This window comes from Suricata suricatta, chromosome 8 (assembly GCF_006229205.1).
Source record: "Suricata suricatta isolate VVHF042 chromosome 8, meerkat_22Aug2017_6uvM2_HiC, whole genome shotgun sequence".
Lineage (NCBI taxonomy): Eukaryota > Metazoa > Chordata > Mammalia > Carnivora > Herpestidae > Suricata > Suricata suricatta.
Genome location: NC_043707.1, coordinates 62574694 through 62587442, shown reverse-complemented (window position 1 = coordinate 62587442; position 12749 = coordinate 62574694). Strand labels below are relative to the sequence as shown.

The 12749-nt window shown below is 38.8% G+C and overlaps 1 long non-coding RNA gene across 1 annotated transcript in view; it reads left to right on the top strand.

Moving 5' to 3' along the window:
- The first annotated feature begins 5701 nt into the window (after positions 1-5701).
- LOC115299103 overlaps positions 5702-12749 on the top strand; it is a 52348-nt gene continuing 45300 nt past the window's right edge. Inside the window, exon 1 of the long non-coding RNA XR_003911984.1 lies at positions 5702-5793. This is a non-coding gene — a long non-coding RNA (uncharacterized LOC115299103). The remainder of the gene's footprint in view (positions 5794-12749) is intronic.

The following is a 12749-nucleotide window of genomic DNA, read 5'->3' as shown; positions in this document are numbered from 1 at the left end:
TTGCTGAGTGGAAAGAGAGCCCTAATTCAGTAACTGAAGTGACTGTGTTGTGCCATCTATTCTAACGCTGCGTCTATTTCACATCAGTTCTAGTTCATGTCTGTCTTGCCCCTCTCCCTCCCTTTCCTCTCAGGAATCTTGCTGCTAAGCATATGTGAACAAGCTTTAGAGATAGACATCGACTACCTCCTCCTTGCTACACACACTCTGCGCCCACCGTCTGCTCTCACATTCTCACCTCTCCCATCTATTATGTCTTGCTGAACTCCAGACATGCCCTGAATGACTCTCTGGGACATATGCCCCCCCCCACTGCTAACTAAGTCTCCATCCATGGAACTATTGCCTCATCCTCAGAGCTGTGCCTCATTTCTAGTTATCAGCCTTAATGTTTAGATCATCCCACTGCCTACTGAGCCCAGAATACAGGTTCAGACAATGGAGTCACTTAGATTCCAACCCGGGTACTGGAGAATCTCAATCTCACTGATCAAGGCACTGGAGGACCTGGAGAAGCCAGACCTGGAAGAGAAATCACACAAGCCATTGGACCACACTCAGCTGGCAAAGAGACTATTTCACCCAGGTGGTGTTTTAGAAATATTTGTGTCAATCTTGAACCTTGGTATATTTCACATAAATCTTCGGATTTCCAGCTTTTCTTGAGAAATCAGAAACTCTCCCGTAGTGGCTCAAATTTCATCATGGGAGCAGGCAGCTGGAGCTGAGCAGTGGCTCCCCCAAAGGACACATGTTCCACAGTACATGACAGTACTCCATGCTCCCTATGATGCAAACGTTATTTAGTGTTACCCTGGCACTGATGCTTTTCTAACAGAACCATTTCTCTGTATCCCTGTCTCTATAAAAAGTAGGAGAATGAACAGAAGAAAGAAAAGTCCTTGTATTTGAAGAAATACATAAGGGAGAGACTGTCATGTGTATGTGTGTACATGGGTATGTGTAAAGGAAGAAGAGTCTCACATAGTTAATAAGCAGAATGTATGTGTGTCAGTATTTCTTATACACTGGCTACGTTGCCCACTTATAGCTATCTTGATCCAGCCCCTAGCCTGAAAGATTGATAAGCATCTCCAACCAGGTCTGGCTCTATAAATGCTTCAAATAAATAGGTACCTGTGCCTTATGATTGAAGAACCAATGAAAGTTGGCCTTATTCATTAAGAATCCCCTGAACAGATGGGTCATGCCTTACCTCCCCTCCCCACAACAGCACAGGTGCAATTGCTGCTATTAATGCTATTAAACTCATTCAACTAACATGTACTGAGCTCCTCCATGTGCTTGGCATGGAACTGTGCACTTTATGTAATTATATTTACTATCATTCGTGACAGGCCTACTGTGGACAGGGCTCTCTACCAATCCCTTTACAGGTACTGTATTATTTATAATCCTCCAAGGTAGAGATTATCCTCATATTATAGAAAGGAAGCGGTGCTCAGGAAGCTACACCAGTGGCCCATGGACACACCTTGACCCTTGGTGCTGAGACTCAGGCCTGGGCCTGTCTAAGTTCAAACATTATTATCTCCCAAGAGAATAGAATATCAGTATCTGACTACCTGTTTGCTTAGATGGTGAAGTCTCTCTATATTACTCAGAGCTGAATATTACCCACCTTGAACAGAAGAGATGGGTTAGTCTGAATCTGCACACTACTTTCACTTCCCCTTTCATTACTGTGGAAGAAACTTGCCTACGCAGAACAATTGTCTCCCTGGACAGAACCCAACCTGAGTGTTAAAAAAGACTGTATTTTTCATTTCTAAAATACCCTCGGTACGTTACAATACTGGGAAGAAGTTCGTTTGGGGTTTTTTTGTTATTGTTTTGTTTGTTTTATTTTAGAATCTGACTTCCAACTGCCTTCTCCACCGCACGGTGGCACTTAGCCTTCCATTATGTTATGATCAGCATTTTACACAAACTTTAACCTCTGCATGTTAATAAATAGCAGCGCAAACCCATATGCAGGAGCACAATGAAAAAAAGTAATAAAGCTATTCATTACCCTTGACTCTTCTGCTCCTTTGCCCTTGTTTTCCCTCTGCACGTGGTCAGAAATTGAATTGATATTGAATTTGCTGCACTTGTGTAATACTATTTATACATGCTTTTGTAATTCATTCACTTCACTCACATTTCACCTCTTGTCATTTCAATCACTTTAAATCTGCTTTGGCCCCTTTCACATTCAGTCTACTAAGTTCCTGGGCACGAGCAGAAGATTTATTAACTTTACTTTCTGTGGCTCTGGTTCCAGTAGGAATAATCTCATCAAGAGACAGGTTTAGATATTGACAACAGTGTTGGCCTGAAATAAGGCCTAGAGAGTAGAGAGTCACCAGCCTCCTATGTTGGACCCTCCAAAGCAGGCACACAATCGAGAAGGGAGGCCTGCAGCACTTTGCGACAATGTCACCAAGTGGCCACATGCACAGACTCTGTAAATATATCCTGCAGTGCCATTTTCTGAGAATGTCTGCAAGTTATTTAGCTTCGGTGTGCCTCAGTTTCCTCATCTGCAAATGCGTACAGTAATAGTATCAACCACATGGGATTGGTTTGAGGATCCACTGGAAGAAAATGTACATCAAGACTGAGCTCATAATACATACTCAATAGGTACTATTATTATTACGGTGAAGCTGAAAAAGTGTAGAGCTAATTTCTGTACTTTTGGAATGCGCTGCTGAAAACATGAAAGAGACCTAAAAAACACACTACTTCAACAATGTAATGAACATAAAAACCACAACAAAAGTGCTTCATTCAAAGTAATTGTTTATTCAGCCTGTCAACAGTTGTATTTAGTAAACAAACCTGGTTGCCTTTCAATATCATCTCCAAATGTTATAAACACAGAGTATATAATACATTTCCTTCAGTGACTTAAAGGATCAATCCTTCTTTAACTGATTCAAGCTCTTTTGGGGCTCTCTTTATCTGTTTTGTATAACTCTGGGGTAATAATAGTCCTTGGGCCTGCTATCTACTGTGAAAAGGGCATAATTTTGACTCTTGTAGTTCTTAAATTTTAGAAACTTGCTGAAAAAAAAAAAGAAACTTGCTGAATGAATCACAATTTTGTGGATTTATCCATCACTTACTTTTCCTTTCTCTTGGCAGGCAAAAAAAAAAAAAAAGGAGGCTAATATCTCTGTCTTGGGTATAAAGGCAAAGCCGAGTGACCAAAAACATCAATGAACCAAAGCAAGCAAGGCCAAGGCAATGTCATAGGAAAGACATGGTTGACTTCTTGGGATTAAAAATGACAGTGACATTGACATGGGTGTAATTGACCCAGTAGTGCTTACATAGGAATAACAGATGAAGAAACACCGAGTCTAGATGCAGGTACATGTCAGAATTAAGCCTGGTTTAGCAAGCTGGATAGATTAAAAAGTTGAATCTAGTTGTTACTTAACCTTCTAATTTCTGTATAAGTCTAATTACATGAAACAGAAGTTGGTGTTTTGATTTTTTACTTTGCTTTTCTGTTTGGAGTGTCATTGTAACTACTGTATTGTCAATGATGGAAAATAATTGCATATGTTAAAAAAATATGAAACTTTATAAAGTAAAAAAATAAAAATTAAAAAAATTTTTAAAAAAATTAAAAAAAAGAGAAAACACTAAAGTCCCTTACAAGGAAAAAAAAATTGAATGTAGGTAGAAAATCCTAAAAGTAGCTGGTTGCTCTAACAAAGACATGGAGCAAACTAAACTTGATTATTTGGAGGCAAGCTAGGTGTGTTCCACCTTAAGTGACCAGCGTCTGTTACCACAGGCGCAGGCGGGAGCCATTCAAGGCGGAGGTGATCTCCCCATCTATTCAGGATGACTGACAGCTGTATCTGTGATAAAGCTACACATGCCAATCCGGCCCAGCGAGCCTTCGCCACCCAGTCTCAAGGATCTCTCAGGAATTCAGCACGAGAGAAGCTATCCCCCTGGGCTTCTCACTATTTACCGGAATCTTCTTTCTTTATATCCTATTATAGATGTTTCTCTGGTAGCAAAGCTTTCTAAATGAGCCATGATAGTAGCCAGTTTGGTTTGTTCTCATGGAAGCTATTCCAGCACCTTTATCAAACCCAAACTGCCCCATCTCTGGCCCTTTTCCAAGGTCGGTGATAGCTTTCTGGAAGTGTAGTGACTAGAACATGTTCTTCCTCAAGGGTAACATAATACATTCTATTTTCATTCTAATACACCTCTTGGTGATGCCAAGAACACTCTGGCCTTTTTCCCCCACTCTGCAGCAACATACAAAGACTTCAAGACCTGAGACTCCATAGTCCCTTAGAAGCAATTCAGTCCAGCCACTATTTACTGAGCTCTTGTAGAGGACCACAAAAGAAGCAAAGGACTCAGTCTTGTCCCCAAGTAGTTTTCTGAAGCCATGAACACCTTAAATAACAAAGCAACATACTATTAAGTATCATAGATTAGATTGTACATATTGTAGAAATTCAAAACAATCCCAGTACTTTTATTCTAAAGCAAATATATTGCTAGGGTATAGTAATAGTAATAAAATTATTCAAAATAAATGGGCCAGAATAAAATGAATTAGGTGATTATCTCTTCTATTAGTTGCCATTCAGTGGTAAAATATTTGACCAGAATCTTACTGTTATTGCACATTCTCAAGGGACACTCAGACAAAGAGCGACATCAATGTAAACTAGAACGGTGGCATTCCTGGCCCTGGGGAGGTGGGCTATCTCACAAGGAGCTAGAAGAATTTCTTTTACATTTCTAGCCTAAATCAGAAGTGGCAAATACAGAGCATATGTATTCCTCTGCCTGGTAAAATAAATGTCACTACTAGATCACAGGCTTTTTCTCGCTGAGCTCAGAAATGGCCAGAGAATTTTTCTCAAGTCACCCCTCCTGATGGCCATCACCAAGAACTAGAAATTAGGATTGAAAACATACCTGTTTATCAACTTGACCTCAGGGCCAAATATGTTTAACCCAGACTATAGCCTGGATAAAGGGGTAAAGCATCTACCACGTCCTAATAAACCTTTCAGATGCCTTCCATCTTTGTGACTCTAACAACCTCAAGTCAGAAATAATTACAGACACTTAGTTATGGTAGATTTTCATTTCCAAATAGAAGAGGAAGACAAAAGTATAGTTTCAGTGCAATGTAACAGCTGCAACAAGAAATATATTGATAGGCTCTGATAACAGGAAAGGTATTTACTTAGGTAACCATATACTAAATGGCACTGAATTAGTCAAAATTCTCCAGAGAAACAGAAAAATTAGGATGTGTATATGTAGTGAGAGATTTAGTTTAGGTAATTGGCTCCTGTGCTTATGGAAGCCAGCACGTCCAGTATCTGGAGTAGCCAGCAGACTGAAGACCTAGGGAAAAGCCAATGTTGGAGTTCAAGTTCTAAGATCACCTGCTAGCAGAATTCCTTCTTGTAGGAGGCAGATGCAAGACCCTGCCCGAGCACATGGCGAGGTACGGCCTGCTGGCCTCTAGTGCTCCCGCCCCCCGGCCAGATACCGCGATGAGTGAGCGACCAATGCGAGGCCATGGAATGGGTCAGCCCTGCCTCTGCCAGCCTATCATGAGCTGCCGCGCAGCCTGGGCGGCAGGTATATATGGGGGAGCAAGCAGCGGGGAGGGGGAGAAGAAGAAGGAAGAAAAGAACCAGTAAAAGTCTCTGCAACGAATCCCGGTGTCATCAGTTCTTCAAACTGCGGGCAGTTTGAGCGGCTCCGGCACCTTCTTGCTCAGGGGAGGTCAGTCTTGTTCTGCAAAAGTCCTCACTTGATTGTATGAAGACCGTCTAGATTATGGAGGGTCATTGGATTTACTCAAAGACCACCAATTGAAATGTTAATCTCCTTGAAAAACAATACACACATACAATAGAATAATATTCTACCAAATATCTATTGGGCACCATGCATGGCCTAGTCAGGCAATATAAAAAATTAACCATCACAGGCACTTACATTTCTTCCCAATTCATAATCTGCAAAATCTGTGATTACTTAGTAGTAAAGTTCCTGCACAGCCACAGTGGGTGATTTGGCAATGTGTCCCCCACTTTGGCACTTTTTACTTACCAAGGCTTTTCATTCTTTTAGGCAAGAGTGACCCATATCAAAAAGTGTATAAAATACAAACTTCCAACTGTAATAGATTAATACTGTCTGAAATTTTACAGTCTATTCTCTGCATCTGAACTAAGACATCTTTTGGTAAATGCCATTTTTAAAACCCTATCATCAAAGTGGTGGTCTCATATAGTCTCATTGTCAAATAGGAATTAAAAAAATAAAACCCAGAACAGTATAGATGTCAATTTTTTTGTGTGAACTGACCTCTTATAAAGTTTTCCCCCCAATATTTAACATACAAACATATTTTCTGGAAGAGTATCCAGAATATAAAAAGAATTCCATCAAATCAATTTAAAAAAAGACAAGCAACCTAATAGAGAAAAAATGTGTAAAAGATGTAAAACAGTAAACGTATATAAAATAGATTATCTCCCTGTAAGTGAGTTAGCCATCATTGTTAAGGGAAATGAAAATGGAAACCCCAATGAAATACGATTTCACACTGGAAATATTGTCAAAGTCTTAAAATTTCTAATAGTATTGAGTGTTGCAAGGGATGTGGGGCAGCAGGAACCTTTTATAGAGTGAAGTCACATTGGAGAACAATTTAGCCAAATGGAGCAAAATTGAAGTGAAACTTACCTTCCCACCAAGCAATTCTATTTCCAGAAAAACTCTCACACATATGCATAGAGAGATAGGCTAAAATATTTGCAGTGACATTAAAATTTTTTTGTAATGGTCAAAATATTTTTACTCTTATTTATATATTATAAATATATATATTTTATATTTACTCTTATTCCTGGGAGTAGGAGAATGGTGAGTAAATTATGGCATACTCAGACCTTGGAATACTGCACAGCAATTTATTAAATGTACTGGATCCCAGGTGCCCATATTTTTTAACCCCCAAAATATATTAAAAAGGCAACTGCAACAGAAAGAATTTTTAAATAGAATCTTTAAAAATATTTATTTGTTGAGAGAGACAGGGACAGAATATAAGCTGGGGAGAGGCAGAGCGAGAGGGAGACATAGAATCTGAAGCAGGCTCCAGGCTCTGAGCTGTCAGCACAGAGCACGACGCAGGGGCTCGAACCCACAAAGAGCAAACCATGGCCAGAGCTGAAGTTAGATGCTTAACTAACTGAGCCACCCAGGCTCCTTGTGAAAGAAATAATTTTGACATGCACAACTCTATATTCTTAATGTATGCATTGTAAGAGGGGAAACAGTAAACGTACAATTTACTGGGGAGAAGAGATTAAGAACGAGATCAGGTTAGAGCTGAAAGGGGTTTCAACTAAAACTGGATTTGCTTTTTTAATTTTAAAAAGAGAAGAGAAGTAAATGTGAGGAAATGTTAATATATGCTGAGTCTGGGTACACATGTGATTCTTCAAATATTCTCTGTATTTTTCTAAAATTTGAAATATTTTATAATTCTTTTCCAAATAATTTTTATGGTGTAAGATTTTTCCTCAAGGTTTATGTGTTGGTTTGTTTTATATTGTTAAGGCAACTTTTATCAAATAGAGGTAAATACAGAAAATGTGCCTTCTGGGGGAGTTTCACAAATCAAGCCATAAATCCCAACAGAGAAGGCCGTCACTGGTCTTCTCGAAGCTGGGCCATCGTACTTTTCTCCTCTTCAGAGCTCCCGTCCTTTTAGAACCAAGGACCTCTTTCTGTGTTTGCTTTAGTTGTTGCAAACTTCTGCCTCTTACGTCACCTAGTTCAAACCTGAACTAGCAGCGGCTGTGCTCCTCCCTCGGACAGCTTCCTGTGGCGCGCTGCCTCACCTCAAGCCCTTTAGTGTGGGTTTGATGTCAAGGCCGAAGGTTTGACTAGTTAGAAAGTAAGAAAACCTGGATTTAAGACTTTGATTTTACTGTTTGGACCGCAGATGACTTACTCAGCTATTCATATTCTTGCATTACATTTAGGTGCCTTAGGTTCCAAAAATACACTCGGGAAAAATTACATTGCTAACTATAAAAGGGTTGCTTGGGCCATTCAAACAATAAAAGAAATGAATTTATTGTAAAAGCACCAAATAATCCAACCTCCATTTTCTCATTATTCCTTGACTTTGTTCAGTCCATCCCATCAACTCATTCATTAGTTCATTCAGTGGACGAAGTTTCATCCTGCACCAATAACATGCAAACAATGGTTGGGAACTCTTAAGCACACCAGGTCATTTTTTCACACGGTAGATAAACTAATGGAAAGAAAACAAATTATTCAGTAGGAATGAAAAGTGTTCTATCACAGAAGAAAATTTAAACACAGAGACTCTAAGACCACATGGAATTATAGATAGAAAAAAAATTTTAAGTCGATAGCAAATGTTGTCCAAAGAACTAACAGGTTAAGGACAAGCTTGTCTCGTAAGTGAGGGCAACATACTGTGTTCTTTGCTTTATAGCAGTACTGGGCAGTCTTCGTGACTTCATAAGCTGATGGAATTTTCCTCCCATATGATATATGTTGCAAAATTTTATTTTCTAAATAAAATCATTAAACGAACAAATCGTACCATCATCTATTACAAATTTAGTTAGAAGAAAGTATGTCATTAAGATCTTTGTCCACTCGGGCTGCTATAACAAAACACCGTCACTAGGGAGTTTATAAACAACAGAAATTGATTTCTCAGTTCTGGAGGCTGGAAGTCTGAGATCAGGGAGCCAACCTGGTGACATGAGCCTTTCCTAGGTCTCAGATGTCTCCAGGTGTCCTCACATTAGTAGGAAGGTCTCAGGAGCTCTAGGAAGCCTCTTAAATAAAGCACTAAACCCAGCACTAAACCCCTGGGTGTCTTAGTCAGTTGAGGGTCTGACGCTTGATTCTAGCTCAGGTCATGATCCCAGTATCGTGGGATCAAGGCCAGTGTTAGGCTCTACACTGACAGCATAGAGACTGCTTGGGATTCTCTCTCTCTCTCTCTCTCTCTCTCTCTCTCTCTCTCTGCCCCTCCCTCTTACTCTCTCAAAATAAATACATGAATTAAAAAATAAATATAAATAAAAGCACTATTCCCAACCACAAGGGCTCTATCTTCATGACCTCCCAAGGACACTACCTCTAATACCGCCATCTTCATCATTCAACATATGAATTTGAGAGTAGGGTAGACACAAACATCCACACTATAGCACTTACAGAATTTAAAACAATCTTTTCAAAGGATGGACTGTTTGCTTATTTTGCTGTGACTCGGGAAACCTACCATAGTGTCATGGGAATGATGCCGTTTCATTTAGTCAATAGATATGCCTGTCATGTTCCAAGAACTATGTTAGGCACTTGGCATACATCTGTGAACAAAATTAAGGTTCCTGCCCTCTTTTTTAAATTATGGGGGGAAAAAGAGTTTATAATGATTAACTTAGTCTGAAAGACAAAATTTCCTTTTCACATTGAATCTAGGATTTTTCTTCTAAATCCAAATGTAGGTCTTAGATGAGAGTACACAAACCTGCTGCATATTTGAAAAACACAGTCTACTAAAATTAAAAGGCAACTCTGATGCTTTTTCACAAGTGGTACATTTAAGGCTGAAGACAACAAACAATATTTCAATTGACTGAATACATAAATAGAAGTTTATTTTGGTAATATTAAACTCTGCATTATTTCCATTTACTTGTATTTAGTTAATATGCATATTTCTGGCTTTTTTTCTTTTTAGGGAGAGAGAGAGCGAGCATGTGAGTAGGGGATGGGGCAGGAGGAAAGAGAGAGAGGGAGTGATGGAGTCCCACGCAGGCCCCATGGAGCCCAGTGCAGGGTGTGATCATACGACACTGGGAACCATGCCCTGAGCCAAAATCAAGAGTCAGACACTCAACGAACTGAGCCACCAAGATGTCCCTGGTTAGGAAGCTTTAATGACTCAATTGTTGTTAATATTTCTATTGAACCTGTGATAGGTCATTTTCTGATGTACTCCATGATCAAAATAACTTTTTTTCATTATTATTATTATTCTCATTTCATCTCCCAGGCAAATTGGAACCTTATTTTTTATTAGTCATGTCAATTTTCTGAGGCTAATATAATCTGATTATATTTATCTAGATTTCATTTTTACAAGTATTCTTGAGCCAAGCTATATCTTATCTAAAAATTATTGGATCAGACTTAACATGCTCTGTTAAAGTACCTCTATCAGAATTTCCTTTGTTTCCCTGAAATCTATGGATTATCAATGAACTAATATGTGGTATTAGACCACACCTAGATATGTAGCAGTCCAGGAATTTTCAGCTTGTATTTATGTTCAATTAAGCTTTTCTCCATCTGTGCTTCATTCAAAGGCAATATCCCTATTTCTCTAGCACAATTCTTTAATTTACTTTTTAATTTTTTTGTGTTTATTTATTTTGAGAGAGAGAGAGAGAGAGAGAGAGAGAGAAAATGCAAGCAAGGGGAGAGGCAGAGGAAGAGACTCCCAAGCAGTCTCTGTGCTTTCAGCACGGAGCCTGACTCATTCAGCACAAAGTCTGATGTGGGGCTCAATCCCACAACCCTGGGATCATGACCTGAGCTGAAATCAAGAGTTGACACTCAACTAACTGAGCCACCCAAGTGTCCCTACTGCAATTCTTGATACTTTTACCTTAGTCTTGATCCAGAGATACACGCTTAACTGCAGCCAGAAAGATGTGCATGAACTCAGCCTATGAGATAGCAGGACATATTGGGGACTCCAGTAGAGCCAGAGCACATACGCCCTTCTAAAGACATTCCAATGGGTATCATTATTTAAAGCACTGTGCATGACAAAATCTAACACATCTGCAGATACAGCCTACAAGTCTGCACTTTGCAGCCCCTGTCTTAAACACTGCTTGCCTAGATTACTATAATACACTTAGCATACATCAGCCTGACATAAATCCCCAGGTTCCAATTATTGTTACATAAAATGAGTACTATTAAATAACCAATAAAGATCTAATACTGTGCTAGCTCCTATGATTAATCAAAAGAAGTATAACATACAGCTTCTTTCCCTAAGGGATGAGAATAGAAGGGAGTACTTATTTGGCACCTGCCATGTGCAAAGCATTACACAAATATAAAAGACACTGTGCTTCTTTTAACCTTCACAACTTCACAATTAGCCATTATTCATTACAGTTATTCATTCACTCAACAAATATTTATTAAGTGCGGCTACACAGCTAGTACTTTGCTAAGGATTGGAATTTTAAAGATAAAGGAAATGAAAGGCAGAAAGATTAGGAAATTTGCCCAAGGGCCAGGATTCAACTTCCTACCTTTCTGATCCCATGATCTTTCCCCCAGAGGAAAGCAGAGAGGAAGAGTATGGGCTCTGAGTAAATCTGACAGGATTTTGAATTCTACCCAAGCACTTTATAGCAACATCTCTTTCTTTCTATGTTGCACTTTTTACTGTCTCCCTCAGACTATTGTGGCATTGGAAAGGGCTTTATAACCAGTCCTGGCTTTTTGATGGATAGAGAAAACCTTCCAAGCTGAATTCTAACTGAAATTGTTTTCCCACTGTGCAAAAGCCATTGATTCTATGATACTTCCTGTGTAGCCGTATCAAAGAACTCCCTGCCTTTAGAGACTAAGGTTTTGCCACTTAATTGTTCCTAGAATATGTAGGTTAGGCTGATAAATCTATAACCTCAGAATTTCTCTCATATTTCCGTGTATATAGATGTAACACATAAACACATCTATATACGTATACACATATATACAATCACACATAAGCATATATACGCAATTATCAGCAACAAGCTGATCATTGTTCAACTGAATAAACAGTTTTGTTCTTGAGGTTATTATTTCACATTTAACATAATAGATTTAGTTATTTTTATCTGAGCTATTTATGTATTTTGAAGCACACTAATGATTAATCATCAATCAAACTGGTCCATTTATTCCTTATGCTGGTAGGATATTAACTAAAGACCAAAAGTTCTTTAAGGACAGAGGCTACAACTCCTCTCATTTATTTACTTATTTTTTTCATCCCTCACAGCCTAGGGAGAACAGTTGATGAATGAGCAGTGGGGGCGTAGATAAAGAGGCTAGTCCTTCTCCAGATGGTCTCCGAATTTGAACAAGTCATTTTTTAAGGGAAGCCCGTATCTCAGGGATTCATTTTCTCTCCTGTTTGACAAATTTCAAATGTTTCAGGACATGATGCAGTGTCCTGGCATTCAATCAAGTTTTGATGGATGGAGAGAGGTGGGTTTATGCTTGCAATAGAAATGTTTGCAATTGAATGTTGTGTGACTGTTTGTAAAGTTCTGTGGCCTAGCCATTATAGAAAATATATAAAAATAAAAATATTAACAACAAAGTGTCATTTTAGGAAATTATCAAAAAGCTTTTTCTAGGAGAAGGAAGGATACATTGCTATTTTACCTGGAATTTGAAAGTCCTTACACTTCAGTTTTTATCAATCATTACGTTCTTGATCACACTTAATATTTCTTAACGTAGCATCCAGTTCATATCCTCAAGGGTACATTTCGTCTGGCTTATATTGAGTTAATTGGCAATTTTACTCTCTGTTGACCTTATTTCTCATCTGTAACTCTTATTTGCAACTGCCTCTCTTTGATCTCTAA